This window comes from Notechis scutatus, chromosome Z, assembly GCF_049901735.1.
Source record: "Notechis scutatus isolate UNSWTSFEM ecotype Mainland chromosome Z, rNotScu1.2, whole genome shotgun sequence".
In the NCBI taxonomy this organism is placed as follows: domain Eukaryota; kingdom Metazoa; phylum Chordata; class Lepidosauria; order Squamata; family Elapidae; genus Notechis; species Notechis scutatus.
Window position 1 is genome coordinate 127,473,611 of NC_142025.1, and position 25,123 is coordinate 127,498,733.

General features: G+C 43.4%; 1 protein-coding gene across 2 annotated transcripts in view; it reads left to right on the forward strand.

Moving 5' to 3' along the window:
* The first annotated feature begins 7,566 nt into the window (after positions 1–7,566).
* Positions 7,567–25,123, forward strand: part of ADCY4 (adenylate cyclase 4) — a 129,081-nt gene continuing 111,524 nt past the window's right edge. The window contains exon 1 of one of the 2 annotated variants that reach the window (XM_087947306.1): positions 7,567–7,718. The gene's annotated coding sequence lies outside the window, so the exon portion shown is untranslated. The remainder of the gene's footprint in view (positions 7,719–25,123) is intronic. The other variant, XM_087947308.1, reaches the window with a different exon arrangement.

Here is a 25,123-nt window from a genome sequence, read left to right on the forward strand (position 1 = left end):
ATCCACTGTAATTTACTTCAGTGTTGGGTTTGAAAATATGAAGTTGTGAAGTAAATATTAAAAACTGGAAGTGTTTGCTGAGAACAGTGAGCAACAAATGTCCTTGTTAAATCACGGACAACAATGTGGCATTTAGTAATAGCCGGTGTCCTTAGAACTCTTCAATTAACTAAAAATAATATTTTAAATGGGCTAAATATAAATGCAAGTTGTTGGGGGGTAAGACTGCCAAAACCACATGACAGTGAATTCATAAGATTTCAGTCATTTTTAAAAATGGACCTTCATTGTCCAGTGTTATGGATTTCCAGAAGGATTACAATGTAAGGCATCCAGAAAGTTTCCATGATATCAATCACTTCGAGACATGTTCTCTCCAATTGATTTATTTAGAAACAGATCTGGCATGTCAAAGGCAATTTCCCAAAGTGAAAATTTTTCGTGCACTACACAGAATCCACCTTCTCTCCTCCCTTCTCTCCTCCCACTTCTACACTTCATAAATCACGAGAACCAATTAACTGCCACTGGAAATTCTTAATATGACATACAGAATAACCTTGAACTTTTCAATTCCTCCAACTCTCTTAAAAAAATGTGGCAGCTGAATTTCAAATCTGACAGGCATCCCCCCTTGAAAACTCTTCCTCCTAAAGAAAAAGAAAAAAAAACACATACAGGGGTTAATACATTGTCCTTAACCCCCTCTTCCCCCTCCACGAAGACCCTTTGGTTTGTGGGGAAAATCTTCATGGAATTGGATAACCAACTGATCAGCATGAACATCCCAACTCTTTACCCAACTAGCATCTGAGAGGGGGTATCCTTTCCATAAGACCAAATATTGCAATCAGCCACGGTGTAATCTAGAATTGAGAACTTTTTGAATCTCATAATGTGTTTCCCCCTGTACTGTTAACAGTTTAGGGGGAGCTATTGGCAGTGGTCTTATCATTGATGCAGTAGCTGGTTTTAGTAAACTACAATGGAACACTGGATGAATTTTCCCCAACAGTCGAGGAAGACTTAATTGGACAGTGACCGGATTGATTATTTTTGAAATTGGAAATAGACCCAAGAATTTTGGACCTAGCGGTTGAAGGGATCTACGTTTATCCGCCTGTTTTTTATAATTTTTGAAGCTTTGTTCAAAGCTTTTTTTGTATCTTCCCACCCTTTCTTTAATGAGTTCATCCATTCTGTTAGGGACATGGATGAGGGAGGTTGTCTAGGTAATTCTGGCATCGGGACAAAATCCATTCCAGTGTTGATTTGGAATGGAGTCAATCCAGTGCTGCTATGTACTGCATTATTGTAAGCAACCTCTGCAAAAGATAATAACTCAGCCCAATTTTCTTGTTGATAATTTACATAGCATCTAATGTATTGTTCAATCATGGCATTAGCCCTCTCCACTTCTTTGTTACAAGCAGGATGGAAAGCTGAGGATAACCCTTGAGAGGAATCAATGGATTTCAGAAATTCCCTCCAAAATTTTGCGGTAAATTGTACCCCTCTGTCTGATATTACTCTATGAGGTACTCCATGTAGTCTATAGATATGTTTCACGAACAGCTTTGCAAACTTTTTCACGGATGGAAGTCCTTTGCAGGCTATAAAACGGTCCTGTTTAGAGAATAAGTCGATTATAGTCCAAATGATCGTATTCCCTTCACTCTTAGGTAGTTCAACAATAAAGTCCATTGTAATTTCTTCCCAAGGTTGGGTTGGTTCAGCGACTTGTTGCAGGAGGCCAGGGGTTTTTCCAGTTCTATGTTTCATTGTGGCACAAATTGAACAACTTTTTACATAGTCCTTGACATCAGATTTCATTTTTGGCCACCAGAACTGTCTTCTCAATAAGTGTAGGGTTTTTAGGAATCCGAAGTGGCCTCCCAGCCGGGAGTCATGGCTATGCTTTAGTACCAGTAGTCTTAGGGTTGTGGGTACATAAAGCTTAGTCCCTTTCCAAGCTAGTCCAACATTCATTGTCAACTTGGTTTGATGCTCCAGGAACCAAGTATTGGTCAATAGGGCCATTTTCAATTCCACAGTCAGCTTATCTTCCAGGCGTTTGGTGTTGCGGTTGGCTTGGGCTTGAGTGGTCACTTGGCCTGCCAATTGAGCAACTGAAATTAAGGCTTGTACTATTTCCTCTCGGTGGCTGTCAAACTGAGGTTTTCTAGACAGAGCGTCCACCAGTACGTTTTTCCCTCCGGGGATATATTTAATGTTGAAATTGAACCGCTTGAAATATTGGGCCCAGTGGACTTGTTTGGGCAATAATCTCCTAGGAGTCTTTAGAGCTTCAAGGTTCTTATGATCAAGCCATACCTCAAAGGCCTCTGGTGCCCCTTCTAGGAAATGCCTCCAAGTCAATAAGGCCCATCGTATGGTGAATGCTTCTTTCTCCCAGACCGCCCACCTTCACTGTGTGTTTGTCAGTTTTTTGGATACATAAGCACACGGCATCAGTCGGCCTTGAGAGTCTTTCTGCAGCAAAACGGCTGCCACTGCAACATCACTTGCATCTGTTTGGACAATAAAAGGCTTGGTCACGTCTTGGTGCTGGAGGATGGACTCAGATGCAAAAAGGCATTTTAAGGTCTCAAAAGCTTTCTGACAGTCCATAGTCCAAGCCAGGGGTTGACTTGGCTTTGGTTTGGTGGGCAACAGGACCATTTTTAATAGCTCTGTCAATGGGAGGGCAACTTCAGCAAAGGATGGGATGTCTTGTCTATAGAAGTTGGCAAACACCAAGAAACTTTGAAGTTGTTTTCGGGTTTTGGGGGGTTGCCAGTCCAGCACCGCTTTCACCTTTCCACGATCCATTTCAACCCCCAGGTTGGATATTCGGTAGCCTAAGTAGTCCAGCAACTATTTGTGTAATTCGCATTTTGAGAGTTTCACATATAATTTGGCAGCTAGAAGTTTTTCTAGAACCTGTCGGACCAATTGAACATGTTCTTCCATGGTTTCACTGAAGATAAGGATTTCATTCAGGTACATGAGGACCCCCGGTAAAGGTGCAGGTGTAGCACCTCATTGAGGAGTTGCATAAACACTGCAGGAGCCCCCTGAAGTCCGAAAGGCATGACTTTGAATTGGAAGCTACCCAGAGGGCAGTTAAAAGCAGTTTTCCACTCATCTCCCTCTTTGATGCGGACCCGGTAGTAAGCTTTCCTGAGATCTAGCTTGGTGAATGCTTTGCCCTTTGACAGGTGGTTCAATAAGTCCTTCATAAGAGGGAAAGGATACATGTTTTTGACACATATGGCATTCATGTCTCTAAAGTCAACACAGAATATCAACCCACCATCTTTCTTCTCCTTGAACAACACGGGGGCAGCTAATCTTGATTTGGCAGGCTCAATAAAACCTTGTTCCAAATTGCTGTCGATGTATTTCCTTAATTTCAGCAGGCGTCATGGAATACATCTTTGGTTTTGGTAATTTCGCCCCGGGCTCTAATTCTATGGCACAATCAGTGGCTCGACGGGGAGGTAAAACATTATACTCTTCTTCACTGAATGCTTCAGCCAAGTCTTTGTATTGGTTGGGTACCTGGGGGTTATCTGGGAGAAGGTGGGATGCCATGGATGCTGGCTCAGGCTCTGGGTTCAAGCTGACTGGTGGCTTTATAGTGGGTGGAAGAGGGGGCAATGGGCCTGGTCCAATAAGGATTTTTCTGAATCCGTCCTCCCATTTGATCATTGGGGCCCATTTGTCTAACCAAGCAAGTCCCAGTATGATTGATTCTGACATCTTGGGGTAACTATGAAGTGTATGAGTTCACGATGGGGCCCTAATTCTATCTTGATCAATTCTGTCATTTGAGTTACTGGGGCCCCCCAATTAAGGTTCCATCCACTTGCTCAAATCTGATTGGGCATTTTAGCGGGTTAGTCTTTATACCCCATTTTTCAATGATGGGGAGTCTGATAAGACATCTTGAACACCTAGTATCAATGACAGCTTCTAACTCTCCAGCCTCCCTCATGTTTGGTACCACTAACTTAACCTTAACTGTAAGAGGTATGATGGGATCACTCACCATTTTTGCAGGTCAGGTTCTCAGGGACATGGTGTCGGTCCGGTGGTCTGTTGCTCCCATCTGCACAGAAGGGGCTTTCCCAGCTGTGTTTGGTGAGCCCGCCCCTGCCCGGAGGTCTTCCTTGATTCTTCTGACCTCTAACAGCTGTATTAGGCTTTGACTGTGGAGCTTTTGGTACAGGAGCAGGGGCCAGACAGTCTGCTGCCCTATGACAGGCTTGGCCGCATGGGTAACATTTCAGCACCCTGGTGGGTCGACTATGAGCAGTTTTGGCTGGTCCGGTCAGTGGTTTCCTCACCACAATTCTCTTAGTCAGGGATGCCAGAAGGGGTTTCATGTATGGGTTGATGCTGCAATCTAAGCTGAGGGAGGCGGTATACCACGATTATAAGGTCTTTGGGATTCCCCTAATTTCACAGGCCTTCTTTACTTCTGGATCAGTGGCTTTTTTAAAATAGTGTAAAGTCATTCTTTCAAGCCAATCCATGAGGTGGCTTGCGACCCTTCTAAAGTCCCAAATGAATTCTGACAAGGGTCGCTTGCCTTGCCTCATTTCCATTAACTTATCTCCATTCTCTGCTACCCTGTCTGGATTTTCAAATCTGAGTCTTAATAACTGAATAAATCTGTTTACATCATATAATTCGGGGGCTTGTTCATTGTGTAGTTGGGCCACCCAGTCTGAAGCATCCCCTTCATTCATCCCATTTGTTATGGCCATAACCAAACTGCGCTCTGTGGCATATTGATCTCCAAATTGTTCTATATGGGATCAGATTCGAGTAAGGAAATAATTGAAATGTTCATGGCACCCATCGAATATGGCCTCAAAGGGTATTTGGTCTGGCCTGGGTTGTGATTGTGGAGGTGGCACATGCCAGGCCCCTACAGATTGCACTAGAATGGAAGGAACAGGCCAGGTGGTGTAAGTAGGCTGGGTAGGCCCCCTGAATTCTGGCTAGGTGGTGCCTCTCTGGAATAGGGGTCCCTGTGGCCTCGCTGTCAGTTGGGGCTGCAATTGTGGTTTCCAGGAGGAAGATGGGTGTGGCCTGGTTCCCTGGTCAGGTGGAGGGGAAGTGGCTGCTGTCTGGGCAACCCCCCTTCAGACCAGGGCTGTGTTGGTGCTTGCTGCCATTGGCATTGAATCCACCCCTGGCCTGGATAAAATCCCCACCCTGGAGGGATACTCTCTGCAGGTGGCAAAATTCCTTCTGGAAAATGAGGGGATTGCCTCAGAGGCTGCAACATACCTCTGTCAGTTGATGCTTCTTTCTGGCTTCCACCAACTGGCATCTGTTTAGTCTCCTCGTTCCTCACGATACTTGGATAAGTGAATATGGGTGGTCTCAAGCTTCCACCCATCCAAACAGACTGTGAGACCAAACCTGTCACCTTTAAATTCTGGAACTGTTGATGTAAATCTGCCCTTGATGGACTTCCAGGATAAATCTTGGGGGTGTCTTCTTGGGAGAATTCTGACCCCAATTGTCTCTCTTCCCTCCAATCTGGCATAATAGCAATATGCCTGGGGCTAGAAAAAGATTTCTCTTCAGACAGCTGGGTTACATCTGGGTTATAACAACTTCTTGAGTTGAAACGCTTCAGTATAGCTCCCAAATGTCTTTCTCCTTCTGCCATCCTGAAAGCATCCATCATCTCCTCCAAACAAGGGCTTGCAGGTTCAATTAATGCTCCAGAGGGAGGGCCCCCACACACTTCCCCCCTGCACATCTCCAACTTCGGCTGATTGTTGATCTTTATCCATCTCTGGGAAAAGAACTCTGGGGTATCAGCCAAGCCCCCTTCAAAAAATAAAAGATAACTTTGGGAAATAAATGTAAGGCATCCAGAAAGTATTCATGATATCAATCATTCCAAGACATTTTCTCTCCAATTTATTTATTTAGAAACAGATTTGCCATATCAAAGGCAATTTCCCAAAGTGAAAAATTTTCACCTGTTACACAGAATCCACCTTCTCTCCTCCCTTCTCTCCTCCCACTTCTACACTTCATAAATCATGAGAACCAATTAACTGCCACTGGAATTTCTTAATACGACATACAGAATAACCTTGAACTTTTCAACTCCTCCAACTCTCTTAAAAATTAATGTGGCAGCTGAATTTCAAAGCTGACACAACACATCACTGCTGGTTACTGTGAAAATGTGTAACGGTAGCAACCCTTTCTTCCTTAATCAAGACAGAATTTCCTCTCAGCATGACACATAGTGAGTGGGTGGATAGTGGTCTCAGGCAAACATGGATTCGCAAAATGGAATCTCTACAAAGGGATTTATGTATTTATATGTTTAGTCCCCACTTCCATTTTATGGCCACCTATCTAACTCTGGATGGTGCCCTTGTCTGTTTGAATTGCAACTGAAAACACACTTGCATTTTTGCAGACAAATTTCAACTGGGTTAAAAAGTCAACTTGTGCAAAAAATAAAACAAGAAAATCCCAACAACAACAACAACAACAGTAACATCTCAGGACTTGAATTTGGAAGTGCATCTTTTATTCTTTAGGTTTGCATTATTGTAATGGTTTGTTACACCGCTAGATATTCAGACTGGATTTGGTATTTTTATCCATCTATCAAGTCTTTCTCAAAGATCTGGGATATCCAGCTGTTGATGTTTAATGAAGTATCCTTGCAGGATGTAAGCTGTTTCAGTTAATGCTGCCTTTTGCAATTGATGGTGAATTTGTCAGTCAGCTAATTGCAAAAGGCAGCTTTGTTGGGGAGAGAAAGGCAGAGATTCTGAAAATATTCAGTATGTGCATTTAACCAGAACCAGTTTGGGATTGAGGAAGGAAGCGAATCCTCGGTAAAACAGATTTTCTTTAAAAACAAAGGGTATTATTATTTTAAATTAACTGCTAAGGTGAAGAATCACCAAGCAACATTTTGCAAGAGTGCAATGAGACACAAATGCCTGCACAACTGAAAGGATGTGCAAAAGAAAGGCTGCTGGGCAATCCAGAAGTCAAAAAGATTTGAAATCTGCTTTTCAGTGGGTCAGGAAAAAAATAGAAATGAAGCTGGTTTGAATTGCCTGCTTTGTCTTTTATGAGTCTGGCCACCGATCAGAGTCTGTCTGGGAAACGAGAATTACCCTACCTTTCTCTTTTATAGTTAAGGGCTGGTTTGCCTCCTTGTGTTTGGTTGGCAGATGGTGTGGGAAAATGTGTGATATAAGTGAATAGCAGCACAAATGTCATCTTTCCCCTTCAAGGGGCTTACATACCAGGTTTTAAGGTACTGGGGAAGAGGAGGAAAAAACTGGAAAAAGCACTTGACTTCTGGAATGTCTACACCAGCCAAGACCCACAACTTAGTTCTTCAGGCAGGAAAGTAGACATTGTTTCAATGGCTTGACCCAGCTACTGGGGCAGCCAACAGCTTGCGCTGGGCTGGTCCACAGGAAGGAAATGTGGAGCCTTTTGTCTCGGCAATCCCAACAACACACCATGTGAAAGGGAGAGTTGTTATCTCCTCCCTTCAGCCGTTCTGGTGGCAACAAGGAACGCTGGTACACCAGTCATGACAACTGAACTTGTAGCCGAGAAATGAAGTGGCTTGTGGGCAAGAATTCATCAAGAAAACTCCTCATGCAGGAAATGTCTACTTGAGTTGAAAGGGGTTTTCTTACAAGGTAATTATTTTCCTAATTTTCCCTTCCTCAATCTGGCATAATCACTCTTTATTCTTCTAGAGACCCTGAAGATAAATAAGTTTGGTGTGTGTCATCTAGGAAGCTTTTCAGCTGAGTAAGGACTTGGATCTGTTTTTGATTTGTCCAAGGGGCTTTGTACACATTTTTTCCATGGCTAAAGAGATATCAATTGGTTGGTAGCTATAGCAAACATTTATTTCTATAGTTTTCTACTCTGGCTAAAGATCTGATGTTGGAAATGTGAAAAGAAGGAGAAAATCAATAATGGGGGTGAGGGCTTTTGGAAAAGAAGTTACAGGCCTAGGAAAGGCAAAAGCATGAGAAAGAAAATCAGAATTATTCTGCCATGATTGGATTCTCATGGAAGGTGGGAAAGGAAGAAACTCCGAGGCTTTTGAGATTCTGTTTTTCTTCCCCAGGGCAGTGAAGGACATTCCTTGAATCTCTGCTCTGCCTATTTCTCAACCTTGTCTACTTTGAAGGGGTGGAAAATTGTTAACAGTACCACAATGTTCCAAGGAGGAGGCTCTCCTGTGAAAATTACTGAAACTTTGACCTGGAGATCTACAGCACATAGCAAGTAGTGCTTGACTTACAACCATTCGTTTAGTGACTGTTTGAAGTTAAGAACAGCATTGAAAAAAGTGACATTTTCCACACTTAAGACCATTGCAGCATCTCTATGGTCACATGATCAAAATCCAGATGTTTGGCAACTGGCATGTATTTGTGATGGTTGCAGTGTCCCGGGGTTATGTCATCTTCTTGTGGGACTTTCCAATGAGCAAACTCAATGGATAAGTCAGATTCACTTAACAACTATGTTACTATAACTTAACCACTGCAGTGATTCTCTTAACCACAAAAAATCATAAAGTAAGTCAAAATTCACTTAATAACCGTCTTGCTTAGGAACACAAGTTTTGGGCTCAGTTGTGGTTGTAAGTCAAAGATGAGCTATAAAGTCCTAAATTTTGATGGGGAAAAAGGTTCAGGGCAAGTCCATTTCTTTCATATCTGTAGAATCATCCAAACTAGGGTGGGTGGTTGCTGACCTGGGGACCTCAAACCAAGCCTAATGTTTATTCCATTCCTTCTTTGTAGCTAGGCCAGCCACTTGAAGCATGTTTGTGTTTGTGTGTGTGAATGTATTATTTGTGAGATTCATTATCTCAAGGAAAAGCCAGGCAAGATGAGAGAAATCTCTGTACGGGGAAACAAGGAGGCTATGAATTGCACACAGGGAGGTAGGCGATGGTTGGGAACTTAGAATGTGGGTAGCTGAAGCAAGAATCAGACTGAAGGAGTTTGAAAACCAGGACAAGATGCTTGTTACTTGCCCCTTCTTTATTGAACATTCTGGGAAAAAATGTCTAGCCTACAATTAGCACACTGTTCCTTGCTCAAAACATGAAAAACAATGTGGGCTGCCTCCACTCCCTTCCTTTCACTAATGGAACTGCCCAGATCTTGTTTATGAACTTCAGGGTTTCACACAGATGCTTGCGAAAAGCCACTCGTTAAAACCCAGCATCCTTCAGAAGAGACCAGGGTGGAGTAAGTTACAGCCCATAATCAGCTCTAGTGTTTTCATCCTTTAGATTCAATGAATCATAGGATGAATTCAAATAAGGAGACATAGAGCTGGAGAATTTGAATGGCATTTGGGGAGCAGGGGACTTTTCATCTTGCTATGAGTTCATTGCCTTCATTTACTTATAGAATAGAATAGAATAGAATAGAATAGAATAGAATAGAATAGAATAGAATAGAATAGAATAGAATAGCATAGCATAGCAAATGGAAATAAAAATGGAATAGAATAGAATAGAATAGAATAGAATAGAATAGAATAGAATAGAATAGAATAGAATAGAATAGAATAGGGAATTGAATGGAATGGAATGGAATGGAATAGAATAGAATAGAATAGAATAGAATAGAATAGAATAGAATAGAATAGAATAGAATAGAATAGAATTCTTCATTGGCCAAGTGTGATTGGACACACAAGGAATTTGTCTTTGGTGTATATGCTTTCAGTGTGCATAAGAAAAAATAAAATACATTAATCAAGAATCATAAGATACAACACTTAGTATTACTCATAGGTTACTAATACACAATCAAAACATACTAGGAAAACAAATAAAACAATATAAATTGTAAAGGTACAAGCAACATGGTTATAGTCATAAGTGGGAAGAGATAGGTAATAGCAGGGATTCAATTTTTTTTTACTACCAGTTCTGTGGGCGTGGTTTGGTGGTCATGGCAGGGGAAGGACACTGTAAAATCTCCAGTCAGAGGTGATATTTGCCAGTTCTCTGAACTACTCAAAATTTCCGCTACCGGTTCTTCACAACTGGTCAGAACCTGCTGAATACCACCTCTGGGTAATAGGAAGGATGAGAAGAAAGATAGTAATACAGTTTTACTAAGTAATTTAACAGTGTTGTGGGAGTTCGTTGTTTAACAGAGTGATGGCATTCAGGAGAAAACTGTCTTTATGTCTAATTGTTCTGGTGTGTAGTGCCCTTATAGCATTGTTTTGAGGGTAGAGGTTGAAACAATTTATGTCCAGGATGTGAGGGGCCTGTCAATATTTTAACAGCATTCTTTTTGACTTGTGCAGTATACAGGTCCTCAATGGAAGGCAGGTTGGTAGTAATTGTTTTTTCTGTAGTTCTAACTATCCGTTGAAGTCTGTGTCTGTCTTGTTTGGTTGCAGAGCCAAACCAGGCAGTTATAAAGTTTAACAGATTTAACAGATAATCAGAGTTGGAAAGGATCTTATAGGTCATCTAATCCAATCCCTGCCCAAGCACCGTACACCATTTCTGAAAAATGGCAGCCCAATGTCTTCTTGAAAGTCTCAAGTGATGATGCTCCCACAACTTCCGAGGGCAAGCTGTTCCATTGGTTGATTGTTCTCACTGTCAGAAAATTTTTCCTTATTTCCATGTTAAATCTCTCCTTGTTCAGTTTCCATCCATTATTATTCCTGTCTGGCCTGTAGGTGCTTTAGAAAATAGCTTAACCCCCTCCTCTCTGTGACAGCCCCTCAAATATTGGAAGACTGCTATCCTGTCTCCCCTGGTCCTTCTCTTCACTAGGTGCAGATTAGGGTTCTAGATTCAGTCAGCGATCTTCCCAAAATGCAAAGGGGAGCTGAAAATAATGAGAAAGACATCATTTTGATTTGAAATGTGATCTGCAGCTAGGCTGCATGAGTGTTCCAGGCTTCTATTGGGGAATGATTGCAACATCAACTATTCTGTGCAGAACATAATACTTTTACCTGGTTCTGGATTTGGTTTAGTTTAGTTCCAAAATACAGGAAGTCCTCAACTTATAACCATTCATTAAATGACCATTCGAAGTTACAATGCCATTGAAAAAAAATGATTTATGGCTGTTTTTCACACTTATGACTGCTGCAGCATCCCCATGGTCACATGATCCAAATTCAGACGCTTGGAAACTGGCATGTATTTATGACCATTGCATCTTGGGATCAACTTTTTGTGACCTTCTGAGAAACAAAGTGAATGGGGGAGCCAGATTCATTTAACAACCAAATTACAGGTAGTCTTCAACTTACAACCACAATTGAGCCTGGAATTTATGTTGTTAAGTGAGAAATTGGTTAAATGAGTTTTCACAATTTTTCTTGCCACATTTGTTAAACGAATTACTGCAGTTGTTAAATTAATAACACCACGACTGTTAAGTGAATCTAGTTTCCCCATTGACTTTGTTTGACAGAAGGTCCCAAAAGGTGACCACGTGACCCCAGGGCACTGAAATTGTCATAAATATGAGTCAGTTGTCAAGTGTTCGAATATACATTGCATGATCATGAGAGGAGAGGGCGGGGTGCTGCCATAGTCATAAGTGTGACAAAAACTCATAGGTCACTTTTTAAAGTGGTATTGTAACTTTGGACAGTCATTAAGTGAACTAAGTCAAAGACTACTTGTACTAATTTAGCAACTACAGAGATTCACCTGTGGCAAGAAAGCTTATAAAATATGGCAAAACTCGTTTACCAACTTTCTCGCTTAGCAACAGAGATTTTGGGCTCAATTGCAGTCATAAGTCGAGGACTACCTCCACCTTCTCTCAGAAAACAAAGCTTTGAAAAGGAACTGTGACTGAAATGTCCTTTCTTCTTAACTGCTTTCATCTCAAGGGAAATTCAAAAGAAGGAGGGAGGTTAAATCAAAGAGCAGCTTCCTCCAATCTGGCTAAACTACTTCTGAGTGAAGCATATGAACTTCAGATCAGGCATTCAACTTTCTTCTTCCTGATTTCTTTCCTTCCCTTCCTTTTTTTATTGAACAATACATCAAAAAGGGAAGAAGAAAAATAAAACACAGTTAAAAGCAAAAGGAAAATGAGATTGTTGTGGCATCCTGGGTCTTGTGCTGTTGTCACAATAGAACTCAGCAGGTCATCACACAGCCCATGACCCAGGTCATTACACCACAGGAGGCTGATAGACACAGCCAATACCTCAGCCACACATGTTCTTACGAAAAAGCCAGCTAATCTGCAAACATCAACTCCATCAACCAATCAAGAAATGACAACACAGCGAGCAAAGCATGATCGGAGCTGCTGTCTTTCTATAAATACTGATGGGGAGGTGTGGTGTGCTGGCTGTGTTGTAAGCAGGCTGGTTGGCTGTGTTGTTATTTCTTGATTGGTTGATGGAGTCGCACACAAACACATACAGATACAAAGAGAAGGGGTGAGAGAGATTTAAGAATAAATGCAAATATTTTAAACATCCTAATTCAATATTTCTAATCACAACACATGTACAGAACAAGGAGACAAATACTGAATGCTAGATAGCTAATAAGGGGGACCAGCATTTTAATTTTTGAATGTTTTGCGATAAGAAACTTGGTTGCTAGTAACAGGAATTGAGTTGGTTTCTTTTAAGTTGTCTCACTTTGTTCTATTTTGGAAAATAAGTGCAGGAAACCAACAACAGAATGTACGTGTCTCCAGCACTCCAGAAATGATTGGGCTTCCATGATATAATTTTCTACCTCTGACATATATTGCTTCTGAAATGTAATTTAATTTAGTTATCACTAAGCTTTCCTGGAAGTGAGTTTCAAAATTTACTGTTTCTGCAGCTTCAGGTGCCATTTGCTTATCCTAGAGCAGGCTAGAAAACAGATTCTGCAGATACTTCGAAGCTAGAGGTTGTTTCAATAAACTTACAACTGTTGTTGGACTAAAATTCCCTTTTAAGAGCAACCTGGAAGACCTTTGCAGAAGCGTATTATGATACCATCTTTCATCTAGGGGACTAAAAACATCTGGGAAGCTCCATGCTTTGCCTTTTAGGAAGCACTTCATGATAGGGAAAGAAAATCCTTGTCCTCTGGGTTGATTAGAGAGAAAGAGAGCAGATACTAAGAGTTTGCACTGCCCCTTCCTTTCAGGAGAACACCAATTCCACCATCCCTGAAGCTGATGCTTTCCAAATATGCTAGAAATATCATTGCAATGATTATATATATTTTCTTAAGTTTTCGCGGGTACTTACATGTATGGTATTCAGCTTTGTTCGGGTATTTTCACACGTCATTATAGTTGTGCTTTTAAAGTTGTAGCAACGTTTCCACAGAATCTCATCTGCCATCATCAGGCTTCTGTATGGTGTTCATCTGTGAGTCAGACTTTCACAGCTGTTTCAGTTTTAAATTTGGGGCTAGCCTACTGCTGTGCCAGAATGGTTTTTCTTCATCCTGATTGGTTGGGAGTCTTGGTCTGTGTTTATTGGTCTTGGAGTTTGCTGTGTTCTGCTTGATTGGTGTTTCTAATTGCGGCTTTGCTCCGCATTTGGAAGACTTCCCACTGGGTGCTCGAATGCATCAAGAAAGACACCAGGCTGGTTCTATCTCGGGTGAGCTGCCCCGAACACGAGCTCGGGAAGCTCTTTTATTAAAAATACATAGTGATACGTCATAAGCGGTGAACTCTATCCAATCATTATGTTACATGAGTAGAAATGTTAGTGGACACATAGTAGCCTCCAATCACAGTTACATGGTCAGTTTAGTGAGTACAAAGTAGCAAATCAGCGCCTGCAATTCAGTTAGTAGCCCATGGTGACGTGTTGTTGATTGATGTTCTTTGTTCCTGGTACATGTTTTCAGCCTACGTGAGGCCTGGCATGTACCAAAACTGTTGAAGCTGATTTATTACTGCATCTCCTCTGTTTTAGTTTTATATGGAGGAAATTCTTCTGGATCTTCGTCATTGCCCATGCAAAAACTTGTGCAAGCGCATGCATCAGGGTCTTCTGAGGGTATGACTTTGTACAGAGGTTCCTTTTCCCAGAGGGCATTAACCTGTGCAATAGCGTGCTTTTCAGCTAACAAGGTCAGACTATTGGATATAGTGTTAATAAAAATTGGTAACACACATGGAAGAATAACGCATCCTGCAGCAATCATACCTATGAGAGCTACTATGGCTTGTAATCCTGGTAGTTTTGGGAACCAGGAACTAAAAATATTTTTAAGATTAATACCTTGCCATACTTGATTAGGATTATAGGTTAATTGTTGCATCTCAGTTGTTAATTGTGCTACTACTTTGCCAACTTTATCAATTTGAAGACAACAATTCGTGAGATTGAACCTACCACATATCCCTCCTTCTTTGGCTAGTATGTAATCTAAAGCTAAGCGATTTTGGTAGACAGCTGTGCGTAATTTGTCTGTAGCAGTCGCTAGAGTGTTTAGAGCCTTATCTATTCGTTGGCCTGCTAAATCTAAAACAGCTTGTAAACGAATAATTCTATTAATCATATATATGGGGGTTCTATACCCATAGGACCCGTCTTGGGCCCAAGTGGCAACGTCAGAGGTGCAGACGATTCTTTCTGAGGTCCAGGTATCCCCTGTATATTCTGATTGACAGGGGAAGCCTGCAAAGGCATTATCGGTGTCTCTTTTCTTACGGGATAATGTATCATATACAGGGATGCCTAGTTCTTGCTTAATGGAGATCGGTAGGAGGAAAAAGGAAAGTCTTATCCACCCCAATACACATGATCCTTGCCAATCTGCTGGAAGGGATGGATAGGCTAGGTTACCACAAATCCAATACATATTATTTGGGATTGTCCAGTCTTGGGAAGATGTTGTGTCATTGAGATAAGGGAGGAGGGAGTTGTTGAATTTAGCAGGTGTGGTGGTAGCATTGTCAGGTGCTGTCCAAATCTGGTAGGAGTTATCCCATGTACCTAAGCAAAGGAGGTGTCCTACTGGAGTGGACCCATTTCGGGAAAAGCAGTTTCTACCAATTAAGTTGGTGGTAATTGTCCAGATAAGTGGATCGGAAACTGTTCTAGCTGTTATGTTTCCTATAGAAGACATGTTATTGAACAGTGATGGTGAGGCTTCTAAGGCTTGCCACGGCCATTGTTCCCCTGTGGTGGTTCCCCCACAGACAAAACAATTGGTTATTGCAAGTTGTTTTGCAATTTTTTCTGCCATATCCATGAACAAGTTTTTTGCAATAACACTGGTATCAGGGGCTTTATCTAATTTCCTTAAATTATTATATACCGACCAGCCTAACGATGTTTCCTTACCTTCATATATTATTTCGGTTTTTATGGTAATGTAAGTGTTTGGATCCGATCCTGTGCCATCAATCCCTATACCATAAGTATCCAAGGCAAGGTGTTGTCTGGAGATGGTGATTTCTACCTTATTGACTGTGGTAGACTCTGATATTCGTTTGAAATGTGACAGATGATTGCAGCCTGAGTACCCTCCCCCGGTATAATCACAGACACAAGACCAACCTGAGCACTCGATGGAACCTCCACAAGGGATCCATTGATTGGGGTTCCCTATAGCCCAGTTAATGGGCGTAGGACACAAATATTTATGATTGTGGGCATACATTGTTTTCCAGTCCACCGACCTGCATGAATGTCCCCCTGGTTTAGAACAAGCAACACAAACATCAAAGGTTAAAACAATTGGGTTAGTACCATCCTTGAGCACGGTGGTGTGGTTTAGATAATAAAGTTTTCCCTCCCCCTCAGGATCATATCTGCCAGAGGTTCTTGGAAGTCCCACCCATAAGGTAACATTGAGACGTACAGCCATCTTGGGATCGTAGCAAATGGTTTTTGAGTTCATTTTACATAGATGGTACATGGTTCCGTTTTTTTGGCAAGTTTTTCTGGTAGGAAGGCACTTCTGCGGTTGTTGGGTATGGTAGATGAGAGTTAGTTGAGTGAGGCCTGCTTGTGTGGTTTTGATCAGGCATGGGGCGCAGCCATCTGACGTGCTGGTAGGGTTCTGCGATCTCTTAACTCGATGTAGAAAGGGGGGGGGGCTGAACATGAATATCAGGCTGATTCGCGAATTGTCTGTGATGACGACGAGGTGAATGGGGTCTGAGGACTGTCCAGGAGTCATAAATGTTACGTATGGAATCATAGAGGCATTGACCGGAGCAATAATAGGTGGTGGCAGTAGGACGAAGTATGAGGAGTGTAGTCCGAGGAGGGTGTTCAAAAGTGTTGATCTGGAAGGAAGCATTGCTGAAGAGATGGAGCCATGGCTGAGGGAGTGTCGACCATCTGAGATAAGGGGGGAAAATGTCCCCAGACGCGGTGCAGGTCAACAGGAGGGGGGTGCCTGGCGTGAAGTATGTCACTCGAGACAGAATGGAGACCTTGGAGGCATGTGTGGCAAGAAGGAGGAAGAGGGTCGACAAGGCAATGGGACGAATCATGTTGATATGTCTGCAGGTGGTGATTTTTCTACCTTGGGGTGGTATGGCCTGACGTGTCATCCAGGAACCCACAGGACACGATCTGGAAGCTGGATAGCTGCGTAGCCGCGACCCCAGGTGAGGAGACCAGAAGGGCCCTTCCAAGTAGGGTCTGGCAGTTGGCGGTAGTATACCTGTGGTTTGGGAGAATCAGGGGAAGGGGGGGAGGAAAAATGTCGCTCCGCTGCCGTCATAGCAGGGGTGCCAGAGAGATTGAGGAAGTTGAGTGTATAAAGACAGTGATTAAGAGTGTCTTGCATCGCCGGGAGGCCAAGGGTTCTTTTCCCTTTGATCAAATGTCGTTCTAACGCTGTTTTTAGCGTTAAGTTAGCTTTCTCTACCAGGGCTTGTCCCTGGCTGTTATAAGGAATCCCAAATTTGTGGGTAATTTGCCACTTAGTGCAAAATTCTGACATGGCTGTGCTAGTGTATGCAGGACCATTATCTGTTTTTATTTCATTTGGGCGTCCCAATGATGCAAAGGTGCGAATGCAGTGGTTGATGACATGTTTGGAGGCTTCTCCTTTTTGCGGAGTCGCCATTATAAACCCTGAATAAGTATCAATTGTGACATGCAGATACTTCCAGGGGGCAAACGGAGGAAACTGAATAACGTCCATCTGCCATATTTCACAGGCTTTCAACCCGCGGGGATTTACCCCTAAGGGAATGGAATGGGCTTGTTGACTGCAGGTGGGGCACTGCTGTCTAATGGCTGAGGCTTCGGCCATAGTAAGGTTGAAATGTTTCATGAGAGCTTTAGTGTTTTGATGGAAGTATGAATGGCTCTCCCAAGGAGTTAGTGTGTGTGAGGTCATGATATCTGCAGCCGCTTGATCAGCCACATCATTGCCTTCCTGGAGAATTCCCGGGAAGGGTTGGTGGCTGCGAATGTGTGCTACAAAGAGGGGGTGCTGGCGCTGTGCAACAAGGTGTTGCAATGTAACAAAAAAAGAGAGAAGGTTTTTATCAATAGCGGGAGAGAGGTAAGAATCGTGAATAGTAGAGACTATTTGGGTAACATATAGGCTGTCTAAGATCAAGTTGAGGGGTTCGTTAAAATTCTGGAGGACTAATATGGCTGCAGCAAGCTCAGCCCTTTGTGGTGATGTCTGCACAGGGGTGGTTTTAGTGTGCCACACCCCATTTCTTTGCCAAGCGCATGCCCCTCGTTCCCTACTGCCATCAGCAAATATAGTCAAAGCATTGACCAAAGGTTCTTTGCTGATGGGAGAGGAGAAAGAGATGGGTATTGTCCGAATGATTTGAAAATGTGGATCAGCGGGCGGGTGGCAGGAAATTAGTCCAGGCCAGTCGGCTAAGGCAAACTGAATTTCCTGGGAGTTTTGGAATAGAGATTCCCATATTTGTAGCGAAAAAGGGATGAAAAGTGTGGAGATATCTATTCCCATAAGTAATTTTACACGGCTCCTGCCTTTTATGATCAATTGAGCCAATTGAGCTGATTTGGAAGTGATGGAGCATCGTGGCGTATGGGAAAGATGGATCCACTCTATGATGTGGAGTTTTTGGTCCTTTTGAGTTACTGCTGCGGTCATAAGCCTCGGGGTGGCTAAAATGACCATATCTAGAGGAGTATTGGCAGCAGCTCTGTCTACCCATATTTTTCAGATATTCTCTTCTATTTGAGTTATTGCTTGAAGCTGAGGTTGCTGCAAGGATATTATGTCAGCAGGCTTTTTCCCCCAGGTAAGGGCTTCAAACAATGGAGAAAGAATATCAGTGGTTAAAGAGAGGAAAGGTCGAGCCCAGTTTACGGGACCAGGGTGGGTTGAGAAGGTAGAGACAGAGAGGGGAGTGAAGGATAGGCAGTAGTTGAAAGCATTTTATAGCCCAGATATGCATACGGAGTTAGTACTTGTACCTTTTCAGGTGCTATATGCAAACCTTCTTTTGCAAGAACGGCTTTCAGGAAGGAAAATGAAGTGAATACCGTACCCGGTGGCCCAGGAGCGGCAACAAGGATATCGTCCATGTAGTGATACACCAGAAATTGTGGAAAGGCAGAACGATAGGGTAGCAGGACATTATTGACATAGTGTTGTCACATGGTGGGGCTATTGAGCGTACCTTGGGGTAGGACTTTCCACTGAAAGCGGGAGGAGGGAGAGGAGTTGTTTAAACGAGGTAGTGTAAAAGCGAATAAGGCGCGATCTTCTTCATGCAAGGGGATAGAAAAGAAGCAGTCCTTTAAATCTATGACCATGAGATCAAATTTTTCAGGGATGATGTTGGGATTTGGAAGACCACATTGTAACGCCCCCATTCGTTTTATTATTGCATTAATGGCTCTTAGATCATGCAAGAGCCTCCATTTTCCTGACTTTTTCTTTATGACAAAAATGGGGGTGTTATATGGGCTGACAGATGGTTCAATGTGCCCTTTGACAATTTGGTCCTGGACAAGTGATTGCAGGGCCTCTAGTTTGTCTATTGTGAGGGGCCATTGATCTCCCCAAACAGGTTCTGTGGTTTTTAACTGTAGCCGCAGTGGAGTTCTAGCAAAAGATTCCATTAATCAATAATGAGTTTTGCATTAAGTTGAGACATAAGATCGCGGCCCCACAGGTTAGTATGTAGCGGAAGAACCAAGGGTTGGAGGTAGGCAGTGTGAGAAATATCAGAGGAACTCACCGGTAGCCAGTGTTTGCTACAGTGGGCATGCTGAACTCCTCCCACTCCCCGAACGGCTGGGGCAGTTTCCAAAGGCCAATCGTCCTGCCACTCAGCCATTCGGGTGACACTTACGTCAGCTCCAGTATCTAAGAGACCCAAAAAGACTTTGTCACGATTTGTGAATTGTAACACAGGCCTGGCATGTTCCACAGTTTGATGGACAGTAAATGCCCAAGCATCAGCCGTTTTAACAGGTACCGGAACAGTGGTTGCTACTAGTTCTCCCTTGCTAAATTTGGTGGGAGTATTTCCAATTCCCGCCATGGCCACTGAGGAAAAGTCATTGGAATCTCTCAGAAACGGAGATGCAATTATTCCCTTCGCCATGAGGTCCCGGATGGGATAAATTATGAGGGGTGTCATGGCAGGAGGGATCGTTTTCAGGCATGTGGGAAGAAAGTACACGGTGCCTGGAATGTCGATTTCCATATCTTCGGAGGCAATTAGTTGAAAAGACATGGAGTCAGCCTTTGGAGCGGGGCTGGCTGATCGCCCCTCTTCTAGTTTCCCTGCGGCTGAGGAATGTTGCTGTGACACTGGTTTGCCCAGTGGTACCCTTTCTTGCACCTTGGGCATATCATTTTAGGCTTGGTGTTGTTTTGTGTATTGTCTCTGGCTCTACATTGTGCTTTGAAGTGGCCTGGCTTCCCACAATTTAAGCAGTTTCCGGCCGGCCTGTTTTGAGAACCTGCTTGCTGCAAGGCCATGGCCAGATGCTCCATATTGTAGGAGACAGTTCCCACGATTCTGCAAGCCTTTAGATAGTCCAAGAGGGAAGCCCCCCCCTCGGGCAGATAGAGGCTGTAGAATCCTCTTGCAATCCTCATTTGCATTTTCAACGGCCAGTTTCAACAGAAGCTTTTTACGGGCTTCTTCAATCAAGATTTGTCTCTGAATGGCCTTCTGAAGTTCCTCTATGAACTCAGCATAAGGCTGATGTGAGCCTTGAGTAATTTTTGAAAAAGATCCTACGATGCCTTTGACCGCTATGATACTGATAAGGGCAAGAGTACATTGTGGGAGAGCCATCTGAGCTGTTAAGTCTGTAAATCGGCCCGTACCAAAAATTTGATCCGCTCTCGTGGCCGTGCCATGATCGCGGGCAAATCTTTCAGCTTCGGCGTGAAAGTTTGACTCCCAAACAACATACTGCGGTCCCGTCAGTACCATACGGAAAATGTCTTTCCAATCTTGGGGTAGCATAAAAAAGGAGGTGCTGATGGTGTTAATGAAGCCTCTGACATATGGTGCCTGAATGCCGTACATGGCCACGGCTTGTTTTAAATCTCTGATTAATTTCATGGGTAAAGGTTCAAGTCTAGGCACCATATTTCCAGCTCGATCCCCTATATATTCAACAAGACAGAGAGAGAGCTCCTCCAGGGTAAGAGAGCCCTCCCTGCGTCCCTGCGCCATGGCTTGCGCGATCGCTCCCATGGGTGTCTGATCCTCCACTGGATTTGAGTTAGGAGGACTCATGGGTTCAGGAGCAGTGGGGGAGGAAGCTTCTAACAGGAGAGAGTCCTTAGTCTTGGTTTCAGCTGTATAAGGAGGAGGACCCTCCTTTGGGGAGGGGGCTTTGGTCAGTGCTCAACTATGGATTTTTAAACATTCCATGACTGTACACCATGTGGTCAGAATCTTTGGCGGAGCCCTGGGAGTATTATGAAAATAGTCACCCAAACGTTGCCATGTGGAGACTTTCAAGGACCCTTTCTCTGGATAAGCCGGACATTGTGTGTAAATGTAAGTCAAAAGGGTAATAAGGTCCTTCTTTGTTGGAACCGGGAGCGTTTTGCCCTGATTCCTAAGAATAAGAATTGAGCTCTTCGTTAATTCTCCTAATTCCTGCAAATGTGCTATCTGCGCTTTGGAGAACTTTCCACCCATACTCACCTGAAGGGAGGATGTCTTCTTTGCAGAAGATTCCTGGGGAGGGATCCGTGACACGAGACAGCGTCCCTGGGTTGCAACTGGCTCGTCCGGCCAGGTGAGATAGGCGGTTGAAGACAGACGCACCTGTTTCTTTTAACGGATCACGTCGGGGTCACCAGATGCAGCTTTGCTCCGCATTTGGAAGGTTCCCACTGGGTGGTCGAATGCATCAAGAAAGACACCAGGCTGGTTCTATCTCGGGTGAGCTGCCCCGAACACGAGCTCGGGAAGCTCTTTTATTAAAAATACATAGTGATACGTCATAAGCGGTGAACTCTATTCAATCATTATGTTACATGAGTAGAAATGTTAGTGGACACATAGTAGCCTCCAATCACAGTTACACGGTCAGTTTAGTGGGTACAAAGTAGCAAATCAGCGCCTGCAATTCAGTTAGTAGCCCATGGTGACGTGTTGTTGATTGATGTTCTTTGTTCCTGGTACATGTTTTCAGCCTACGTGAGGCCTGGCATGTACTGAAACTGTTGAAGCTGATTTATTACTGCATCTAATATTTTCTGTCTGTTTTGTGGCTTTTTTTGTCTTGATTGGCTGGCAACATTGTGTTCCTGTATTGGGGGCTTTTAGTGCGGCTTGGCTCCAAGTAAATGGACGGCTATCATTTATTAGGAAGCTAGGTTTGATCTGGGTGCCTGGCTGGGGTGGGTTTAAGCTGGAGATATCGGGGGGGGGGGATCTGTTTGTGCCCAGGTGTTTGCCTGGCTTGTGGTGTGGAGATTTTTTTGTTTGTGAGTGCAGGCTTCCAAATAATTGATAGTCTGGTGTAATCATCTCTTCTATTCATGCTTTCAGGGTTTTTTTTCCAATCTCTATGGCTTCTCTGATAATTCTGTGGCTGGGGTTTTCTATAGTGGCTAGGCTTTTGGTGCCATTGAAGTCAATGCCATGACCTGTTGCTTTCATGTGTTGGACTAGTGAGGAAGTGTGTTCCAGCTTTTTTACTGCATTTTTGTATGGTTATGCTGCTGTCGTTCTTTAGGGCTTATTGCGGCTTTGCTCCGCATATCGAAGGCTTCTCACTGGGTGGTCGAATGCATCAAGAAAGACACCAAGCAAGTTCTATCTTGGGTGAGCTGCCCCGATCAGAGTTGGGGGAACTCTTTTTATTAAGAACATACAAAAGAGGTGAGCTTCATCCAATCATTATGTTACATGCGTAGGGATGTTAATGGATGTATGGCATCTCCCAATCACAATGCCATGGTAAATTTAAACTAGCAAACCAACCTGCATTTCAGTTAACTGCCCTTGTGACGTGTTTTATGGCCTTGTTCCTGGTATCTGCTTTCAGCCTACATGAGACCTGGCATGTACTGGAACTATTGAGGTTGCTCATGTGAGGCTTGGCACACAATGGAATTGGCCCATTACAGCATCTCCTCTGTTTTAGTTTTATATGGAGGAAATTCTTCTGGATCTTCGTCACTACCCATGCAAAAACTTGTGCGAACGCACACATCAGGGTCTTCTGAGGGTATGACTTTGTACAGAGGTTCTTTTTCCCAGAGGGCATTAACCTGTGCAATGGCGCGCTTTTCAGCTAATAAAGACAGACTATTGGAGATGGTACGAACAAATATTGGTAACACACATGGAAGAATAACGCATCCTGCAGCAATCATACCTATGAGAGCTACTATGGCTTGTAATCCTGGTAGTTTAGGAACCAAGAACTAAAAATATTCTTAAAATCAATACCTTGCCATACTTGATTAGGATTGTAGGTTAATTGTCGCATCTCAGTTGTTAATTGTGCTACTACTTTGCCAACTTTGTCAATTTGAAGACAACAGTTCGTAAGATTGAACCTACCACATACCCCTCCTTCTTTGGCTAGTATGTAGTCTAAAGCTAAACGATTTTGGTAGACAGCTGTGCGTAATTTGTCCGTAGCAGTCGCTAGAGTGTTTAGAGCCTTGTCTATACGTTGACCTGCTAAATCTAAAACAGCTTGTAAACGAATAATTCTATTAATCATGTATATGGGGGTTCTGTACCCCCAGGACCCGTCTTGGGCCCAACTAGCAATGTTGTAGGTGCAGACTATTCTTTCTGAGCTCCAGGTGTCCCCTTCATATTCTGATTGACAGGGGAAACCTGCAAAGGCATTATCGGTGTTTCTTTTCCTGCGGGATAATGTATCATACACAGGGATGCCCAGTTCTTGCTTAATGGAGATCGGTAGGAGGAAAAAGGAAGGTCTTATCCCCCCCAATACACATGACCCTTGCCAATCTGCTGGAAGGGACGGATAGGCTAGGTTACCACAAATCCAATACATGTTATTTGGAGCTGTCCAAATTTGGGAGGATGTTGTGTCATAGAGATAAGGTAGGAGGGAGGTGTTGAATTTGGCAGGTGTGGTGGTAGCATTGTCAGGTGCTGTCCAAGTCTGGTAGGAGTTATCCCATGTACCTAAGCAAAGGAGGAGTGGACCCATTTCGGGAAAAACAGTTTCTACCAATTAAGTTAGTGGTAATTGTCCAGATAAGTGGATCGGAAGCTATTCTAGCTGTTATGTTTCCTACAGAAGACATGTTATTAAACAGAGATGGCGAGGCTTCTAAGGCTTGCCATGGCCATTGTTCTCCTGTGGTGGTTCCCCCACAGACAAAACAATTGGTTACTGCAAGTTGTTTTACAATTTTTTCTGCCATATCCATGAACAAGTTTTTTGCAATAATGCTGGTATCAGGGGCTTTTTCTAATTTCCTTAAATTATTATATACTGACCAGCCTAATGATGTTTCCTTGCCTTCATAAATTATTTCAGTTTTCATGGTAATGTAAGTATTTGGGTCTATTCCTGTGCCATCAATCCCTATACCATAAGTTTCCAAGGCAGGGTGTTGCCTGGAGATAGTGATTTCTACCTTATTGTCTGTGGTAGACCCTGATATTCGTTTGAGATGTGACAGATGATTGCAACCTGAGTACCCTCCCCCGGTATAATCACAGACACAAGACCAACCCGAGCACTCAATGGAACCTCCACAAGGGGTCCAGTGGTTGGGGTTCCCCATGGCCCAGTTAATGGGCGTATGACACAAGTATTTATGATTGTGCGCGTACGTTGATTTCCAGTCATCCGACCCACATGAATGTCCCCTTGGTTTAGAACAAGCAACACAAATATCAAAGATTAAAACAATTGGGTTAGTACCGTCCTTGAGCACGGTGGTGTGGTTTAGGTAATAAAGTTTTCCTTCCCCCTCAGGATCGGATCTGCCAGAGGTTCTTGGAAGTCCCGCCCATAAGGTGACGTTGAGATGTACAGCTGTCTTGGGATCGTAGCAAATAGTTTTTGAGTTCCTTTTGCATAGATGGTACATGGTCCCATTGTTTTGGCAAGTTTTTCCCATAGGAAGGCACTTCTGCGGTTGTTGGGTATGGTAAATGAGAGTTAGTTGAGTGGAGCCTGCCTGCGTGGTTTTGGTCAGGCAGGGGGTGCAACCATCTGATGCGCTGGCAGAGTTCTGCGATCTCTTAATCTGATGTAGAAAAGGGGTGGCCTGAGCATAAATGTCAGGCTGACTTGCAATTGTCTGTGATAATGACGAGGTGAACGGGGTCTAAGGACTGTCCAGGATTCATAAATGTTGCTTATGGAATCATAGAGGCGTCGACCGAGCAATAATAGGTGGTGGCAGTGGGGCGAAGTATGAGGAGGGGGATGTTCAAAAGTGTTGATCTGGAAGGAAGCATTGCTGGAGATGTGGGGCCACGGCTTAGGGAGCGTTGACCATCTGAGGTAGGGGGGAAAGATGTCCCCAGATGCGGTGCAGGTCAACAGGAGGGGAGTGCCTGGCGTGAAGTATGTCACTCGAGATGGAATGGAGACCTTGGAGGCATGTGCAGCAGGAAGGAGGAAGAGGGTCGGCAAGGCAACGGGACGAATCATGTTG